This window comes from Lissotriton vulgaris, chromosome 7 (assembly GCF_964263255.1).
Source record: "Lissotriton vulgaris chromosome 7, aLisVul1.2, whole genome shotgun sequence".
NCBI lineage: Eukaryota > Metazoa > Chordata > Amphibia > Caudata > Salamandridae > Lissotriton > Lissotriton vulgaris.
The window spans coordinates 44,519,688-44,540,926 of NC_141695.1; the positions used below are offsets into that span (position 1 = coordinate 44,519,688).

The 21,239-nt window shown below is 46.0% G+C and overlaps 1 pseudogene; it reads right to left on the minus strand.

Moving 5' to 3' along the window:
• Positions 1-7,133: 7,133 nt before the first annotated feature.
• Positions 7,134-16,775, minus strand: LOC147700672 (uncharacterized; annotated as a pseudogene).
• Between the last annotated feature and the right edge of the window lie 4,464 nt (positions 16,776-21,239).

Sequence of the window (21,239 nt, forward strand, 5' to 3'; positions counted from 1 at the left end):
TGTTTAATTTGATCTGTTATTGCATGCAAATATCCACTCTAGAAAAGAGGCAGAATGTTTTCTTCTTTTGAACTTTTACTCATGTAAATTATCCTACGGATTTTGTTGAGTTTATGTTTTTATTCAACTGTGTAAATAAATGAGTGCTAGAGAGCTTGTATGATTAAGTTATTGATTGCCCGAAGCCATCAGTGATTGAGAAGCCCCTTTACTTTATAAGCCAGACTTATTGCCATCGCCAATGCTTGTTTCGTTTTTCAGTGAACAGTGGAGGCTCCATAATTATGCCACAGTTTTCCTTTGTGGGCTGCAATAAATGCATTCATTTGATTTTGCTTATATTCCGGTGAAAACATTCCACAATCAGGGCCTTTCATTTTTTATTGTGAGATTCCCATATGTTTGGTAGTTTAATCCATGACCCCTTTCACCGAAATGAGTATCACAATCGTACTCAGCAGTTAATAGAAACATATCATCCTGCAGTAGAAACGTATGTGCGTTGGAGTCATAAGACATGCTAACAAAGGCCAGTGTCCCTGATATATACATGCTTTAGCTCATTAAAGCCTGAAAGATTGGCTTTCACAATGCTTGTTTTCTGTAGTTGACTGATTCCACAGAAGTGCATATGTTGCCTCGTTCTCCAGTCTCTCTCTCGCTTGTTCCTCTGCCCTGTGTGCCTTCTCTTTTGTCTCCACAATATTCCCCATTCTGCTCCCTGTTTTATGTTATTTCTGTCATTATTCTGGTTTTTGGAACGAGGGCGGACGGATGGAAAGTGCCCCCGGATCCTTTGCTTCCTGTTTCGTGTTGCCGCGCGCTGCCTCTTCCTTGCTTCTCTAGAATGGCCACCTGTAAAGTATTGATGATGAAATAACTAGCGGACTACTAGTTAGGTTCAGGTAAGTAATATTTATTTAATTATTTAATTGGGAACGAACTAAATTGAGGAGCGCCGGCCGGCGCTGCCGTTCTGTGTCTCTCTCGGCGCGCAATGGGGGATGCGCGCGCAGCGCACCAACATGGCCGCCGCACGTCACGTCTGCCGTGACGTGCATCAACTAGAATGCGCACTCTACATATCTCCCCCTTTTACCAAACTTTAACAGAGTCACTTACAGTTCAGTGTCCAACTCGAAATCTCGAAATCTGGAGGGCCTTACCACCGGCCTCCCACTTCTTGTAACCTTGACCGGGTTCTCCCTAGTCTCTTGGCTCCGCTCCTCTTGGCTCTCTGCTTTTTCACTCACAGCTTCATCCTCATTCATGCTTCTCTCAAACCTGTCCTTTTCCGTGCCTCTACTTCCGTTCTCTTCTTCCTCTTCTCTATCCATTCCGACCCTTACTCTGCCTTGCTGCTCACAGGTTTCTTGTCTCCTCTCCACGTTCGCACCTTCAGCGTCTTCCCATTCAGTTCCATGTTGCTCCCAGCCCAAAACCTTGTTGCACCTAGCCATCCGGTCCTGGGACCACACATTCCCATCACTCAACAAGGCAGCTCGATCGTACACCTCCACTACTTGCATCGGCTTGCTGTACTTGCTGTCTCCTTTCTTCTGTAGAGTGGCCAACTTTACTCTCACCCACTCTCCTTTCTCCAATCCTGTACTTTTAACGTTCCTCCGTTTATTGTAGTGATTACTGTAAATTGTCTGTGCTCTTTCCAGGTTGGCCCGCACCACTGCAGGGGACCATTCGCTGGTGACGACCTTTTCCTTCCAAATCCTATTGTCATGGGTGAATGGTTCACGCCCCCTCAATATTTGGAATGGGCTGTACCCCGTGTCAGTGGGGGTTATTCTGTAAGCCCACACCATGTTCTCTAACGCCTTTTCCCAACTCTGTCCACTGGATATGGCGGCTTGGATGGCTCCCATCACTACCCTGTTAAATCTCTCCACCAAGCCGTTACCGGCCGGATGGTAGATCGCCGTGTGCTTGACAGTGATGCCATTCCTTTGCATGAACTTGCTCCACCTTTCCGACGTGAACTGGGGCCCATTGTCACTCAAGATCGATTTGGGTATTCCTTCCCTGGTGAAAGTCTCTGACAGAAACTTTATGATGTTTTCTGTGTCCATGGACTCATCTATTCTCACCTCCGGCCACTTTGAATATCGATCCATGAGTACGCACACGTATTTCTGTGTGCCATGGTCATCTAGGACAGGTCCCAAAATGTCTATCGATAGTTCTTCCCATGGATTAGCTGGAGGGTCAAACTTCCCAATCGCGGGTCTCAAGGGTTTCAAGGTCTTATCTGCCCGTTGACATTGGGGACATTCCCTGACGTGCCTCTCCGCCCTTATGTCCATGCCTGGCCACCAGTAGTTTTGTTTTGCCCTTGCCTTTAGTTTCCCTATGCCTAGGTGTCCCTCGTGTAGCAAGTCCAACAGTTTCGAGGTGAGGTTCCTGGGGGGAATCACCTTGTCTCCTCTGTAGATGAATACCCCCTTGTCCCCTACTGACAGCTCCTCTCGGACTTCGAAGTATGGCTTAAGGCTCGCCCTCACGTTCCTTTTCTCCGGCCATCCTTGAACAATGTTCTCCTTTACTTCTATCATGTCCGTGTCTTCCTCATAGGACTCCGTCCATTCTTGTAAGCTTATCAACCTTTCTTGGTCCTCTATAAGAGCTACCAACTCCCCTTTGCTTGCAGGGTCTTCCTCTCCAGGTTCCATGGCGGCAGCCCTACTCAGGTAATCCGCTACTCGGTTCCGGTTCCCGGGAAGGTACTCCACGTCATACCTAAACTCGAGTAACTTTAGTGACATCTTGGATATTCTGGGAGTGGCACTGGCGTGTCCACTCGATGTCAGCACCTTCACCAATGGTTTGTGATCTGTTTTGAGTAGAAAACGTGTTCCCCACAGAAATTGCCGGAATCTCGCCATGGCCCACACAACCGCCAGCATCTCCTTCTCAATCACGCTGTATTTGCTCTCCGTGTCCGTCAGTGCCCTGGACGCAAAACTGATTGTCTCCATTTCTCCTCTTCCTCTGTCTTGCATGAGCACAGCGCCCAGGCCCTTGTCGCTGGCATCCGTTGTCAGTACCGTGGTGCCTTGTGGATCATAGCCCTTGAGGGGAACCGCTCCTATTACATCCCTTTTGATAGTTTCAAACTCTGCTTGTGCTTCCGGTGTCCATTGGAACACAGTGCTTTCCCTGGTCAGCAGCCTCATGTTGTGGGTCTTTGAGGCGAAGTGGACCACAAACTTGCTGTAGTACTCTGCCATCCCCAGGAACGACCTGACCTCTTCCTTGCTTCGGGGTGATGGAGCTTCAGCGATGGCCTTAACGTTTTCCGACTTGGGTGTAACGCCCTGTTGTCCGATCTCGTGTCCTAGGTACGTTACCGACTGTAGGCCCAACCGACACTTTGCCCATTCCGCTGTAAGGCCTTTGGTTTCCAGCGTCTGTAGCACGTGTCCCAGCTTTTGATCATGGTCATGCTTGTCTCGGCCCATCACCAGGATGTCATCCTGGAAATACTGGACGTCCTTGCAGTCTCTGAATAGTTGGTGCATCATCTTCTGGAAAACCGCAGCCGCCGAGGCCAGCCCGAATGGCATGCGACAAAACTGGTAGCAACCAAACGGGGTGATGAAGGAAGTGAGACTTTTGCTGTCCGGGTGAAGAGCTATTTGGTGATAGGCCGATGTTAAGTCGATAGTGGAGTACCACTTCACCCCTCTGGTCTTGGCCAACATTTCTTCAATTCTGGGGAGAGGGAACTTTTCTACCACGATATTTTTATTCAGTTCTCTCAGGTCCACGCAGAGCCGGACCTTCCCATTGGGCTTCATCACGACCACTAGGGGTGCCAACCATTCTGCACATGTTATTGGTTCTATTATTCCCTTCTTTTCCAACTCCTGAAGTTCTTTCTGGACCGCTTCTCTCACCGCAATTGGTACGTTTCTCACCTTGTGAGCCACCGGTATGGCCCCTTCCTTGAGCACGATCTTGTGTTGGAATTTTTCCATCCGTCCCACCGTGCCTCCAAACACTTTTGGGTAGTTCTCCTTCCACTTATTCAAGTCCGGCCATTCCTCTTGTTCTGCGAGTAGTATTTGCTCCTTTCCTCCTGGATCCAGCTTTATCCCTAGGTCGCCCTGGTCCAGCCATCCAAGGACGGAGGGTCCCTTCTCCGCAATGTACAGCTTGCACACAGCTGATCGGCCTCTAAATTCGAACAACAAGCGTCGGAACCCCACCATTGGAATGCGGTCGCCATTGTAAGTGACCGGCCGTATGTCTAGCTTCTCCAGCTCTGGGCCCAACTTGGGTCTGAACATTTCTTCCCACACTGCCTGCTGGATGATGGTGAAAGGGGATCCTGTGTCTGCCACTACTGTGATGGTGATCCCTCCCATAGACATGTCCAGAATTGGTTTCGTGGATTTCTTCCCTTCTACGCTTAGTACTTGGTCGTATATACATAAGACGGTGACCACCTCTTCCTCTGCGATCTCCTCTGGGTCTTCTTCGCCTTGATCTATGCTTTTCACCATTCCCTTGGGATTTTTCTTCCTACACACCTTTTCATAGTGGCCCAAGATGCCGCAGTGTAGGCACTTGGCTCGGAACGCAGGACATCTTCGATCGCGCGCGTCGTGGGACCAACTGCCGCACCTGTAGCACGATTTCTTGCCATCGTTGCCTGCTTGCTTTCCTTGCCATCTGTTGGTTCCTCTGGCCTCCGAGTCTTTGCCTCTCTGGTCCTTTCGGTGATCTCCCTCTTGTATCCTGTTCACCATCGTTGGGGGCGCTATGTCTTTCTTGGTCGCATCGGCACATCTCCTTGCGAGTTCCGCCCTTTTTACGATGACCATTACATCTTTGAGTGTGGTGTCGCCGCTTGCCCATAACTTGTCCTGGATATTTGTGCTTGTGGTATGCATCACGATCTGGTCCTTTACGAATTCGTCTTCCCACAATGCGTATTTACACGGGGCAGCTAGCTTCCTCAACGCCGCTACATATTCCTCAATGTTCTCTCCCGGTCGTTGTCTTCTTTGCTGGAAGTTAAACCTGTCCACTGATACACAGATGGTGGGGCGATAGCGTTCGTCCATATCTTCCAATGCATGTGCATATACATCCTTGTCGGTATCGTCCCTCTTTTTTGGCACCAGGCTCTTGTAAATCCTGAGACCCTCCGGTCCCAGGTTCAGTAATAGGATCCGTTTCTTCCTTTGGGGGGTGAACGATTCTTCATTTTCATCTTCCAGGACCCCAATGAAGTTGTCAATATATTCTTTCCAGTCCTCCCACTTCATCAGAGGGTCCCCTGGTTTAGGTAGGAACTGCACCGGCGCAATCGCATAGCCTGCTGGCGTGCTCATCCTCACCTCCTTGGTCGCTGGCGATTTGACTTCCTTGCTGGTGGGGCTCCCTGGGGTGCTGTCCTTTACCTCTGTGTTGGTGTCTTCCTGGGGACTCTCAGTGCTAGTCCCCGCCTCCTCCACTTTGGTAGCCAGCGCTGTATCTCCGGGGGCTCGGCGTGGTGGTAAGGGTTGCACCGTGGGTTGTCTCCTGTGGGGCGTGCTGCTGCTCCTCCGGCCTCTTCGCCGCTTCTAGGTTGTCTGTGGCACTGCCACGCTCCTCAGCTCGTGTGGTGGCTCAGCTGTGCCCTCCCTTGAACCCTCTGCTGTGTGGGCTATGTGGGGCAGCTCTGCATCCTGCTGTTGCTGTGCATGGGTTGGCCTACCCTGCTGCTGTCCACGTGGGGGGTCCGTTTTTTTTCCGTGGGTGGGTCAGCTGGAGCCTCCCGACCTCGTCGCCACTGTAAAGTATTGATGATGAAATAACTAGCGGACTACTAGTTAGGTTCAGGTAAGTAATATTTATTTAATTATTTAATTGGGAACGAACTAAATTGAGGAGCGCCGGCCGGCGCTGCCGTTCTGTGTCTCTCTCGGCGCGCAATGGGGGATGCGCGCGCAGCGCACCAACATGGCCGCCGCACGTCACGTCTGCCGTGACGTGCATCAACTAGAATGCGCACTCTACACCACCCTGCATGTCAGAGCGGTACATTTAAAATCCTAAACCCACTGCCCGTCCCTCAGGGCTCAACTTGTTGGGTTTTTCTGTAACAGATGAACAGCTGAGCCCCTTCCTTGTACATGTTTAATGGCATGCTGGCATTGCATTCATTCAAACAAGCAGTAGATTTCAGGGCACAAGTCCTACAAAAAGAAGTGGGGGACTGACCAAGTAAGACAATATGTAAATGACCCCATGACGTCACGATGAAGCGCTATTAAAGAAATAAAATAGTGCTATTTAAAATATGTGTGCAAATACTGGGACAGACTAACCTATCCGACAGTCTTACAGTGTCTGCATTGATATAAAAGGCAAAAGCTGCCTCTCTTAAGTACCTGTGAAGAGAAGGCAAGCTGTGTGCCTTTGATTCCCGGCATTTACATTTAAATGTAAGGTTCAAGGTGGCCCCCAGGTCAGCATATACAAACAAAAGGAGGCCGGATGGCCCCTTAACTTCAGGCTGGAGGTGAAAAAAAGCTCCCTCGCTGCCTGCACGTTGCTGCTGGGAATGGAAAACAGGCAACACGCAGGCACTGCTGAAAGTGTCTGAAAATTACACGGGGACAAGTACAGCATATTTCTGTGTGGCCCAACATCTTGGCAGGGGGGACGGCGTCCACCCTGTGAAAAGCATGTGGGGACTCTGTGTACCAGCGGGTACCCTTGACTCGAGCCCTGGTAGATCTGTAGAGCGCTACCTGTCACCCGTGAGGGTATCCAGCCGTTGTGCATTGTGAAGCACTGGCGGTCATTTTGTCATTCTAATGAAAAAAGCATTGGCAATGCCCCAAGTACTGCGTTTTAGAGCCAACAGCTATTGACCTTGCCAATGCTTGTCTTTCTCTTTTCTTCGTTCGCTTTGTGTAAAAGCCCATATAGTGAGCACCATGACTCAGTGTTGTCCAATTTATTTTTAAAAAGAGGATTTATGGATGGGCTCTCTTTATCGCCCCACAAGCCTGTACCTTACCAGAAACACAATATGATTCAAAATGACTGCGGGTGGACTCTGGGCGTGGATTTTAATATGCTGTTTTATTCTATATCTACAGTATTTTTATGAGCATCTTGATTTACATTCTTTCCACAACTTCATCTATGGATGGAAGAAAACAATGCAATAATCACTCCTGTATCCCTGAGAACACACCCAGGCTGTTCTGCATTTCCTTCTTCTTGTCCTACTTTTCTTTCACTTGAGAGTGATCAATTTCTTTCCCCATAACTCTCCTTACTTATCTCCCTACCCTTGTGCGCTCCTATCACCCCTACCCGTCCAATGCCCTCATTTTGTTCTTTGACATTCCTTTCCTTACCCGTGCTTCTTTCCTTTACTTTTTGCTGACCCCTTCCCATGTTCTCTACCCCCTCCTTTACCTCCCTGTCCCTTTCCTTCACCTCCTCCTTTACCTCCCTGTCCCTTTCCTTCGCTCTTTCCCTTCGCACTCCTCTTTTCTCTTTCGTGCTGGTTCTCTCTTCCCTTGCTCTTGTCTCCACCCGGTTCCTTTTTGCCTCTTCCTTTCCGTTGTCCCTCCCCTCCTTTGCTGCCCCTACCCCTCCATTCACCTTTCTCTTCTCCATGTCCAATCTCTCCCTTGTTGTCCTTACCCTTTCCTTCACCGTTCCCTCCACCCCTGCCTTTACCCTCTCCTTTTCCTTCCCCTCCCCTCTTTCCCTCTTCGCTCCTTTTTTCTCGTTTTCCTTCTTTCCCTTGTTCTCCCTCACTTCCTTCCGTTGATTCTGACTGTTCACTGTATTCTTCGTGATCTTCACTGTGATGTCGTTTCTCTCTTCGCTTTTGTTCTGCACCTCTCTCTTGTTCTTTTTCAGATTCAGCAGCTTCGTGGTTCTGTGTTCTCGTTCTCTCCTCCTTGGGTTCTTCTAGAAAGAAAAGAAGTTTTAAGGGAATGTCAGAGGAAAGTTGGCTTTATCATCATATCGAGGCAGCTGGCTTCAGACTTGTCACACCCAGAAGAACCCTGGATTCCTGCCTCTGATGGAGGAACTGCCTTTGAACACACACAAACCCACAGCATTCTGGGTAATATCAAACCTGCTGTATGCTGGGTCTCACCCTGAAAAAGAATCACTCCTGCCCAGGACACGAGTCAAAGCGCTTTCAGGGTGAGGAAGAGTAATGAACAGAGATGTTTTAAGGCATGGGCAAAATGGGCTCTGGCCCCGGGCCCCGGTCTTTCGGGGGCCAGGGCCGGACTAGTGGGAACAGCATCCAGCCCTGGCAGGGTGCTGTTCGACCGGCTCTGGGAACTGGGGGAAGGGCTTAGGGGGGGAATCGGGGCTACTGAGAAGTACCGCTCCTGGTTTTCTTACATGGGTTTGGTATTACAGCACTGCTGCAAAATCAGCTCCCAGTGACAAAAGCACACCCCCATGCTTAAAACCCGCCCCCACCCCTTCGGCCCACAGGGGAAATGCACGGTGCCTGCTACGGCCAGTCCGGCCCTGATAGAGCCAGCTCTGTTCTGCCGAGAGTCTTGCCGTGATGACCTTGAATAATTCTTAAACAGATTGTTTTAAGTAACATTTTATTTTTGATATGGGTGATGTATGTGATGTATGTGAGTTTATTATAAACATTTTGCAGAGTTATTGTGCTTCTTTTTCATGCAACATCCATAAAAAAATCTTAGTTCAAAACAATACACGATATATGAGAGAATATGTGACTGTCCCCTAATATTAGATGTAAACATATTTAGAATTTGGATTGGCGTGCCTGTGCAGTGCCAGTGACCTAGCCACAGCGGGCATGAAAGAGCGGAAATTGGATCATAAATTCAAAGCTATTCCAAAAAGGGCCATCTAAATTCATTTGAACCCGGGGACAACAAAATCCTGAAGATGTCCCTGGTCATGAACCGGCCCAAAACAGGTGGGCATGCATGTGGGTGCAATGATTTTTCCCGCTGGGAAAATACGTCACCCACTGAGGAAATGAGAGTGTCAATACAAGTGCATTAATATATGTATTCATGTATCTCTGTACAGTGAACAATGCCAAAGGGGAATGAAATGTTGTAAATGGCTTTGATGTATTACATACGTGCTTTTGTGCATGTACCCTTAATACATTTTCAGGAAACATTCATGTTTATGTATGCAGGAACTTCTAGCGCCATGTTTATTACCCAGTGTGCGTCGCTATTGCACCACACAACGTGGTGTAAGAGCGAAACACAAACCTTAAGTCTACGTGAATGAAAGTTTTATATGAAAAAAAGTGTTTATTTTTTTAAATTAGTATTGTATATATTATTTGTGTATCGGTTTTGGCAAGATTTTATGTTCTGAGGAACCGAAAACATTGTTTTTAATGAGACATGTACTTTTATAATTGAATAGAAATTACATTATATTTTTTAGACATTTAGTTCACTGTTTCTGTTATACCATCCACACATTGTTATATGTATAAATTTATGGTTGCCGAGGAATTGTTTATCGCACCTGCCTTCAACTATTGCACAGGGGCAATGGAGTAATGAGGAGAGATACACACAATGGCCTTTGTTATGTGTCCCTGTTCCAGCCCCCTCACCTTCTCTGCCCCCCTCCCCTGCCTACAGCTGTGCTTCCTGCTTTCAGTCAAAGTTGGCAAGCGGCACTGCTCTGACCGGCTCAGAGAGCCCTGTCACCTGGCCCGGAAGCCCTTCATGAGGTAGCAACAATGGGTAACCAGTTGTGTTATCATCTGTTGCTACGTCATAGCAGTTGTTAACACCTTGGCTGCTAGAGGTTTTCCCCCCGGTGCTGAGCCATGAGTAAATCCCATTTTACATGACGAGCTCAGCTCGTCATCAATACAGCTCAACCGTGTGTAAATTCAATTGGAAAACGTATGAAGCACCTGGACTCTGAGCACACATCGGCCTGGTCTGTGCAAACTCTGTATCACACAAGCTCACTCCTGAGTGAATCTCAACTTGGTTTGAGTAGATAATGTATCACAGGACTTGTTACCCTGCGGACAATACACTGCTGGTGCCACACAAGCCTTTCGTGCATGAGGCAGAACATGGTAAACATTCACCCTGGTATTGTCCATAGGTATTGCACACAAGTCAGTTCTTTCATGATAAATATGTTCATTGCTCAATGAATACATTTTCCAAATGTGTCCACCCAATTAATAACCAGCAACAAGATGTGAGCAGACAGAAGTTCTAGAGTGAGAAGTGGGGAAACATAAACCAGTGACAGAATCTGGAATTGTCTTAATGCTCACATTGTCTAGCTCCCAGCTTTTGCTGTGTCCTGTGTTGTTGTCACCTTATGCGGCTGTTATAGTGTATTTACATAGTTTGCTTTTCTGCTGTGTTTTTGTTGAGTGTCGTGTTTTTTTATTTTGTCTTTATATCTCTCTTCTTCTTTATGTGTTGATGATGTGCTGTTGTTTAGTTGTATTTTTGTGTTATGTTGTTGAGGGCTATAAAAGAAGAAGAGGACATCCAGCATAGAAAAGACACCCCCCAGACTTGGGGATTGAAGCTGCAGTGGTCAACGCTGGCTAACACTGCCATGGTCCTTTCACACATATCTTCTTTGTATCTTTAACTTTTACTTTCACTTGAGTTACGCAGAAAAGCAACATGTCCCCAGATCAGAAAATAAGGCAACAGTGCAGAAATACTTCCTGAACAGGACTGCAGGGGGGAGTCTGCAGTCCTATTTTGGATTGCATCAGTTAAGAGTACAAGGGATGACAGCTTTTATTGGGGGGAATGGATATTACATTTTGTATTCCTGTAGGCCACTCACACTATGCCAGAGGCTTCTATGCGCTTCCTGCGCAGAAGGATGAGACGGGCAGAAATGGCTTGGAGAAAAATGGACAGGCTTCACCATAAGCTTGACCAAGGGTCATAATATAGACAGTGCTCCCCAAACATGTGTGCCCCCATTGTGTGCCACCGGGGCACTTTGGTATTAGAGGAGAGGATTTAGACACTTGTTGGGCCCCTACTTAAATACATGTATTAAAGAGGGTGTTTCCTCATTTGTGTGAGGGCTTGGCACCACACAAAGGAAGGAATGTCTTCAGCTCTGCGCCCAACGCCTTCTGAATGTGGGTGCAAAGGGAAAGAAAATGTTGGGTGGCGCGTTGACAGTTCGCAACAAAAATTTGCAACACTGTCAGTGCACTCCCTGATGGCAGTCCCCTGGAGGACTGAAGGGGATCCTATGGACCTCCCAAACATCCCCGTGGAGGTGGGTGCTAACCCTCACTGCACACGCCTGCAAGGAGATCTCTAATCCCACTTAAAATTGCGGGCAGGTTGCCCCCTGCAATGTAAGACGATGCGGCTTTGAAGCGTCCGCTCAATATTTTATTTGAATGAGCTGCCCCCGGGGCAGCATGAGTTGAAAGTTGCCCTGAGGGAAGCACATTCTGCATAATAGTGTGCACTTTCACTTTTTGTGTATGGCGCCCCTATTTGAAGCTGCCTGTATTACAAATATCTGTAACAGGGCCCTAGGAGTTCTTTGTCCCTCTCCATGCCATCTCCCAGAGCATTACTTCTTCTTAAGAGAACTGAACTTTACACTGTTTCATTGAATTAGGTCAGATGCTGCAGATTCACAACAAACAACGCAAACACCCTGATCTCTGTTATAACACATTTGTATAGTCCAGCGAATTAAGACTGGCACCCCGCATTGACTTGTGATTGACATTACGGCTTGCAGACAGTAAGAAAATTGCCATTGTCCTGTTATGAAAACACCTAACGCTCCCTCTTCTTGCTGCTCATTTTGGCAGTAGTCAGGACTGGAACACCAGGACCCTTGAGTGGAGTAACCAACAGCATTGACCTGGACTAGCTGATTCACTCTGTAGTGTGACTGAAATTGGCATACTTCGATATGCCTCTTTCCGTTACCAGCTTTAGAACCACTTCTCATGCCGACAATGGGGCAGATTTACAAGAAAGTTTTGCATCTGTGAAGATGCATCACATTCCCTGCGCCACTTTGAGAAACCCTTGCGTCACCATGGAGGCGTCGTATTTACAATACGGCGCACCATGGCGCAAGGATTCACAGATGCGTCAGATTATTCTGACACATCTATTGATGCAAAAGTCACTCTTTGCTGGAGTCATGTCGCAAGCACAACGCAACTCAAGCAATGGAAGGGGAGGCCTATCCTCATTTTGCTGTGTCACTCCTTATGCCTGCTTCAAGCAGGCGTAAGAATTTGACGCAGTGGCATCCTAGAAGTGGTGCAGTGAAATCTTGAAGATTTCACTGCATCACTTCTACGAGGCCAACACAGGCCTTCCAGCTGCGGTGCCATAGGCAAAAGAAAAGGGCAGGACTGCACCGTATCTATCAGATACGGCTCATTCTTGTCCTTTTTTCCTGCACCGGCGCACAATTGGCTGCTGTCTGTCAATGCAGGCACCTGTGCACAATGGATGATTATTTTTTTGCAGGAGGGGAAACCTTCCTGCTCAAAAACAATCACAAGAGACAATTTTCTCTATCTATGTGTGCTGCAGAATGGAACACACATAGAAAATGTAAAACGAGGAGAAATAAAGATATTTCTCCACTTTGTGTTTTTGGCACTGCCTCATTGTCACAATAGCTTGTAAGTCTGGAGCGGTGCAAAAAGCCATGGAAGTTGCTGGGAATGCCCCCAGCAACACCCGCTGCATGCCCTTTTAAAGCAGAAAACTGCTTTAAAGGGCATGATATTTACAAGGCAGCTTTAATCTCCCCAAAAAAGTGGCTTAGTGCTGCCTGGTAAATATGGACCAGAGCATCACAAAAAGTGGCTCACTGGAGGCACAAGGGGCTTATAAACAAGCCTCTAATCATTGTTGTTAGGTACTCAAGAAGTCAATGCTAGAAAGATTGTTTGCAAGACGACGGCTTCAAATCCTCATATTCTAAAACCTTGCCCGTGTGTTAGCAATAGGTGGAAAAGTCTGCTGTTTTTTGGTGGCCCTTTAAATAAATGTAACCAGGATGGTGTAACTTCCTGGATATTGGCAAATATTATTCTGAGATTTTGCCACAATAGTTAATAATACTCATCAACTATGTGTATGCGGTGTAAGTAAAAGAACTGAAATTCCCCTAAATGCCCAAGAAATCTAAATAGGAAATATAATGGTCCGAGTCACAAAGATACACTTTTGTGTAAGTTTACTACTTATCAGTATTCACAAAGGTTAACCTAGACGAAAAGTCTAGATTACTTGTAGAAACTTACTTTTGTGAATAACTAAAACTAGTAAAGTTAGACTTTTGGTCTGAGTTTACCTTTGTGAATACCGAAAAGGAGTCAACTTACACAAAAGTGTAGGTTTATCTTTGTGAATTGAGCCCAGTGATCTTTGTGGACACTCTTGGTGACAGCATGTGGGATGGGGCAACCTGTTGTCTGGTGTACCCTGTCGACAACAGTGAAAGATGTGTGTTGATAGAACCCAGCCACAGGGCTCAAAAGACCTTGACAAGAGAGAAAAAAGACATAGTCAACCCTTACCAAACATCGGCCTGGTGCACTTCATGCCGACCCTGGTGCCGCAGCACTTGTCGTCACCGTCGCAGTCCCAGTCCACTGAGCAGTTCTTCAGCTTCGAGAAGTCTGGTTTAGGGCAGGGCTTCTTGGTCCTGGAGGGATTTGACCCTTCTTCCTTCTTAAAGTTCTCAAACTTTTCGCCATGTTTTTGGAAGTAGTCACCAAAACACATCCCGGGCTTATCCACGCCCTCATGCTGAGATTCGCCTAAAACAATGCAATGCAGATAACACAGGCTTAAAAACAGACCCAATTTCAACTAAAAAGTATTTAAAATCCAGCTCCCTGCCTCCAGCAAGACATCTGCCCTAACTTCACAGGAAATGTACTACTGACAACTGACAGGAAACCGCAATATACGCTGATTGATGAACCCATTGACCATCTTTATTGATTTCCAATCACCATGTCAAAGTCAGACCTGAGTGTTCATGTATCAAAGTTAACACCCAGAGCTCAAAATTGTGCTTAACAAAGATCACTGAAAGTTTAAGGGGGGCGGAGCCAAGACTTGAACTGATGGCCACTGACTCAAAGCCTCATATACCTGAGGTCCCTTCTTCAATCTTAGTGTGACTCATGTGTAAATCTGTGCAGGGTGACATTTAACACAAGAGACCAGGGGCAGCCTCCAGCAGGATGTAGAGTTACCTCCTAAAGGGCACTGCGTGTGAGAGAGAAGAGAGAAAGGATCACAAATCACAAAGGGAGACGAAACAGTGAACTTGAGCAGAGGAGAGCAAAGGTAGTGGAGCTGATTTCTGCCATCTTTGAGAAGTTTCTTCTGAGTCTCCAACTTCAAAAACTTCATGACGTTGATGATATTTTTAAACACAAGTTTTGAGAATTTTAAATAAACATGTTTAATTGTAACACTAAACCTAGTTTTATTAACCAATTTCACAGCCAAAATATATGATGAAATAATGTTCCGAAAAGATTTGTATGTGGGAAATGCTGTCCAGAGGTGAGATTTACAAAGCTAAGATTTTCTCACTTTGGGTCAACTCTGACAGTAAAGTTATCATTTTGCATTACAAGCTTTCTTGACATCAAGTAGAATTTGTTGGTCAAATATCTTACACTCTGGAGAGTTTCCCAGGGAGCACCTGAAGTGCCCTCTCTGTAATTTACATCTCATTTGAGTTCCCCTGTTTTTTCAGCTTTCATCAGAGCTGATTTGAATACTTTCTGCCAGGAGCAGACTCTGCTGTAATGGCTTGAATGATGCAGTTGACTTGTGGCAGCAGATGACAGAGCAGAATAACTGCGACAAAGAGACCCTATGGATGCGATGACCCCAGGATACCCCTGAATATTTTCACCAACAGTTTGTCACTCAAGACGGATTTACTAAGATTTCCCGCCATTTTTGAATAACAAAAGTGATGCAAAATCCCTTTCCCCCAATTTACTTTCCAGTGCCAAACTTGTCTCACGTTGGAAATAGCGAGAAAGTAACACAGAGCAGCGCAGATCGCTTCTTTGCATTACCTAGCGCCAAGAAGGCGTACCATGGATGATTCACGGGCGTTGCCATGCAACCATCCAAGGTTTCTGATGCTTAACCCTATTTACTAAAAAAAGTAGACAGGGTTTAGCAACAGAAAATGGCGTACACTTCAACCAGGCGCTATGAAGGAGGAATACTTTTTTTCTCCTTTATTCTCTGACTTTCTATGTGTGCTGCACTGCACAGCATACATACAAAGGGGGAACTTTTTCAAAATCAGTCTATGCATGGTATTTTGTACTGGAATGGAATCTTTCCAGTGCAAACCCCATGCTAGACTCATGGAGACACCCTCGCACTATGGGGCAAAGGTGTCTCAGTGGCTCAAACCAGATAATTTCTGTGCAACCGGTAGGGAAAGGGGAGGAGAGTGCCATATTTCAGTATATATAACATTCTATTGATCTCTCCTTCTCATACATGGCAGAATTTGCGGCTGCTGCATTGCTCTGCGCAGGGGCGTCTCTAGGCTTATGGCGGTCCTGGGCAGGGAGCGTAGGTAGGGGGCCCCGGAAGAGGGGGTCCGGGCGATGCGGAGCGCGGAGACCAGTGAAGAGGGGGGGTTAGGGTGTTTGGAAGTAGAAATCCCTGCCAGGGGCCACCACACAAGCCACGCAAATATGTATCCATCCTCAGAGGATTATTATACTAAGGATATATATTGGCGTGGTGGCCCCTGGGGGTTGGTGGTCCTGTGCAGGTGCACACCTTGCACATGCCTAAGGCCGCCCCTGCTCTGCGTGAGAAACTGGTAAAACTGGCCCGAGTGTTTCAGAGAATGTATCAAAGACAGAATAGTAACATCCATCAACACGCCATTCAAGAGGAGAGGTACTATTGCAAACACATCAGGACTTTCGGTTTGGAAAATTACTGTTGGGAAATTAACAACTTCTAGTTCTGTCTCATGCTCTCTACACTCCTCTGTCTTTAGTGCTTGCACTCTCTTAATTACTTTGAAATGTTCGTTTCATTAATCCTATCTCTCTGGTGTAATAAAGGTTTCTATGCGAATGGAGCCCTCTAGCCATGACATAGCTAGCGCTGTCAGTGGCACCGTGGCCTGTCTAAACCATTCAATGTGGGGGGGGGGGCATTTTAGTAAGCAGAACTTTATTTCATATATATCAGGTGCTGACACACAATGGGTTGGCTAGCAGTCACCTTGTTCACTTGCCACCAGTAGGGGCCATCCATATTCTGTGCCTTTAGATTGTCAATGTATTATATACTGCTTTGGTGACCCAGAAAACAGACCGGCTTCTTTAAGTGCCTCATTAGCGATAGAGCGGTACTAAGGGGTGGTAGTACTGGGTGAATCAGTTATTCTGTGTCTCGATAATACTGGGAGAGTACAAGTTCATGCCCTAGGGATCCTTAGCTGCAGGAGTGATCGCCCCATGCCAACATGCATCCCTGCTTCCTTATGTGGGCAAAGTTTTCAAAGTGTGACGATGCAGTATTACTGTACCCCGAAATACCACTGCCCTCTTTTCGATTCCTGATAGGGCCGCTAACAGAAGTTAATGACCCCATTAGAAATATGTAGACACTCTTGATTAGGGCTTAAGTGTGTAAGGACTTACCTGCCGGTATGACGTTGGCTGCTGTGAGAGCGAGGAGCGTGGAGAAAAGGAGGATCCTCATGGCGGTTCAGCACTCGGCGCAGTCTCAGTATCCGCACTTAGGAATGAGGGGAGAAGAGCTCTTACCACTGAGGTGAGGACCAGAGCATCCCCCATTTATAGGACCTCAGAGGCAAAGTCAAGATAGCAGAACTGAACAGGCCCCGCCCATCGATTAAGGGATTATTCCACCTCAGCAGACACAAGCAGAGGACTCTGAACAGCTGATTGTCCACTCCATGTGTGCATAACCTTTACTGTGTCACAGAGGGCTGTGCCGGGTGGGACGCTGTGTGTCCAGGACTTGCTGAGAATATCCGATAATTAGTTTACTTACTGATTTATTTCCAGTATAAGCCCAGTTATCTGCACGTTTGATATCTCTCCTTACAATAGAGAATGTGCAGTAGTTCTTGGAGGTAGATATGACCTTTGCGAAAACCTTCAAACCTATCAAATCACACTACAATTACTGGGACCGTCAACCGAAAAAATGACGTCAAACTTTACTTTCTAGAAACCTTTGAAAAGCAGATGAAAATGAATACTTGATATCTATATCTTGAAAAACTCATCAGCTTATAAAATAATTATCAGTGGAACATTATACAAACTCCTGCCTAAATTGAATATTCTTCACGATGCTATCATCCAGACGTTTAAACATGTGGTTCATTCCAGTGGATGGTGAAAGGAACAATTCCACAGTGAGAGTTAAGAGGAATGAGAAGTCCCCTGAGCAGCTTCCGGGTTACCCCTGCTGTACCACATCTGACTCTGAAGGTGGTCCTGCCCAAGAGTGCTGTCTCTTTACTGCTGCATTCTGACTGCTGGAGGCAAATGTGGTGCACAGAAGGGATGAGGATAGACAGCTGACTGGTTGTACTTGGTGGAAATCTGCACCAGGTTCAGGGATTTGCCACTTGCAATGTCAAATAATGCCGAAATGATCTACATAATTATTTTACCTCATAATTGTCCCTTTAACACCAAGGGGCATATTTACAAGGGGATATCACCATCAGAACATCACTTTAAGCAATGTTCAGGTAGCGATATTCCCTTCTTTTTCCTTTCAAAGTGGCTGTACGCCACTTAACGTGGCTTAATGCCTCTTAGTTAATAACGCCCTGTTTCAGGCTTCACTCAGTGTGCAGTGGATGTTCCACCAAAACACCCATGGCTTTTGACGCTGCCCCATATTTACAAGGTTAGGGCAGCGCCAAAAACTGAGGTGCAGATTTACGAGCCCCTTTGCACCTCCTCGCATCGCCATTGCATCATTTTTTTTTTACGCAATGGTGGTGCGAACAATGGGGCCAATTTACAATATAATGCATCTAGCGAGATGCGTCATGTAAATCTCTGATCACACTATACCTGCGTCAGGTATAATGTATGCAGGGTGGGCGTTCCCATGCAAAAAGCCATGCAGAACGAACGCAGTGACATTTACAACATTTCACTGCTTCACTCTATGCCTTCACAGCATAAAAATCCCTATGACTGCTCAGACCAGGCGTAAGGAACGTTGCAGGGCTTTTTGAATGGGACTTACCTATCTGTTGCGGTGCAGTGCTTTCATGAGCAACTCCAGCACTGCGTCACTTTTGGGCCAACAGATGCTTCCGTATTTCTGACACATCTGTTAATCCTTGCACCATGGAGCAAGATATTTGGCTCAGGGGCAAGGAAATGGAAACATCTATGCAGATATGTCAGTTCCTTGTACATCTGCCCCTAAGACCAGGGAGTTCCTGGCCTTCGAACGGTGATACAAAAGAAAATTATTATTTTCTCACCGTTTTCTGCTCTTTCCATTTCTGCTGCATTCTGCATCACCCATGGAATGAGCAACTCGCCTTCGAAGATTGTTTATGTGTTGGAAATTGTCCCTTTTTGCACATAAACTATCACCCCTGCACTGCAGGCAGCCTTGCAACATGTTGCAAGGGTGGTTGTGCTGGATCTAGGGTGCTTTATTGGCACCAGCACTCGGGTAAACACAGGGGTGCACCATATTTTGTTAACTGCAGAGCATCTCTGTATTTTGAAAAGTTCGAGCGCAGCATTACTTATTTTGGCAGAAGACCACTCTCCAAGATTTTGTTGTAAATAACCCCCACCTGTTTTTGATTGTCATGTTGCAATTGGAGGAAGTTGTGAGTGTAAAAAAACAGACAACTTCTCAACATTCGCCCTCCACCTCTGATGGTAAAAGGAGGCGCAAACAGTGCTTCATGGAAGACTGACTAGTGCTTAGTATGGGGCAATGGACATGTTTTAAGTCACAAGCAAAGTGGGCAGTTACCCAGAACACCCCCCTTCCAAGGGGCCCTATGGGATAGTGAACTTTCTCTCTGTTCCTCCTCTGTCTTATCTATATTATAGTTAAAACTCGTTCCCTCTTTGACTAACTGTACCTCTCACTCTGTCTCTCCTTCTAGTGTCATCTGAAGAGTTTTTGTATGATATATATTTCATGCTAACCTGTAAAAGTTTAGCATACAATTCAGTATTGTTTTGCATCGTGTTGCTTGAATTAGCAGGAATTAGGTAATGCAATAATATTTTTTCTGTACTGGGGCCCTCAAAATATGACTTGCCCTGAGGCCCCGAAATCCTTAAGATGTCTCTGTGGAGCACCCACAATGTTTGTTAGTGTCTACTCGAGGTCCCACTGCTCACACATGCACCTGCTGCTCTAGCTCAGGATGCAGCTACAACAGGGGTGATGACTTTTTTCAACTCTCCTGTGCCTTGTGTCAGGCATGCCAAACTCAATGGAAATCCCAAAATTTCTAAGTATTTCTAGACCATTGAACTGATCACCTCCCTTCCAAGTCCACCCAATTTGTTTCAGTTCATTCAGCATCACATCTCGTCCGCGTTCTTTGGAACTTCTGTGGGATCAACCCAACACCGCCTCTTTCCATTCTCTTCTCCTTCAAGACTTGATGTGTGATCCTCTATTATAGCTCCCTGTAGCTAACCCAGTGGTTCTATTCTCCAGACCACATGCCCTTACAGCAACGTGAGGGCCAAATGCAGAATCCCAATGCCTGATGTTTAATTATATGGTCTTTCAGCTGGAATGTGTTCTTTGCTTAGTATTATAATTTAACAAACGAACTAAATACATGTATGTGTTGAGAAAGCATGCTTTCAGACAGAAGGTCCCCGTAGAGCATGTCGGTCCATTGTGAAGTGCAAGGGTTTCCTGGTGGCTCTACTGGTGTCCTGCTCAAATCACAGCAGAGACTGAGCTGGATTGTAAGATTTTTGCTCCCATGAAACACCAATTGACCATTTATTATTCTGTAAATGGAGGCACCACTTAAAAGGTGGCAGGAGCACTATATGTGGGAGGCTTGGGTAAGAGAAGCACATGTCTCCTGATAAAAATCTCTAGATGTAGGATTTCTGATATTGGGACTAGTCTAAGACCCTTGAAAATGCTTTTTGCTGAATAATGAGTCAATTAATACCTATCACCTGTGAGTCATGAGAATTGCTTTCATTTAAGTTAAAATAATTTATGGCTTTTAAACTCATGTAAGCAACCTGCCAGTACACACCTTGAGGAACCATGGGGTGCTTTCAACTGAGCTGGTTTCTATGCTGTAGTAAAGGAAAAAGAGGGACATGCCAGAATAGTTCTCACCATTAAGGGGTCACAACAAAAGGAAAGACAAGCAACCCAATGTACATACAGGCTGTGAACAAGGAACACATTCAGTAGTCCCAGGTTTTTAACTTGACCTAAGGTCATGAGAAATACATTTCTCCTTTTTTATGATCCATTCCTGATGCAGGCCAGACAAATAATCATAGACGGGAACAAGCTCACACTAAGCAGACTTAATTAAAGACCAAAAATACAAAATAATACATGTTTGTGTTCTTAAGGTAAGGCTCCCACTTCGAAAAGGATTCATGTAATACATCATGCAATGTGAAATATGAAGTCGACTTTACTGGACTACATTATTTCTATAAAAGAAGAAAGGAATATGTTATACTATTTTATGCTTGATGATGGACACAATTTGTTAATTTGTTGAAAAACAAAGATGTCACTGTGCCAAAACCCACTCAGGTATTACTTTTACCTGCTCCACCTATATTTAAAAAACAATAGAAAAAATCTACTAAAAGTGTAGATAATGAAAGGAGGAATCACTACAAATAAACAAATTGTTGGAATAAAATGTGCCTGTTGAGATGGAAATATTCCCTGCATGGTATATGGGCACGTTTACCAACACTGGGTGCTCAATTGTGTGTATATCTGGTATTCTGTCTATTTGTATTGGCCCAGGCATCTCACTAATCTAACCATGTGCACAAACCCCTAGGGCCATTGCTGACTATGTGATGTCCAGGACTTGGCCTTTGACCTGTAGGGGAATCCCAATCGTGCCCTCATTGCTGAGAGTAGATTACGGTCCTTGTAAAGGGTATAGCACATGGAGTTAGAAAAGTA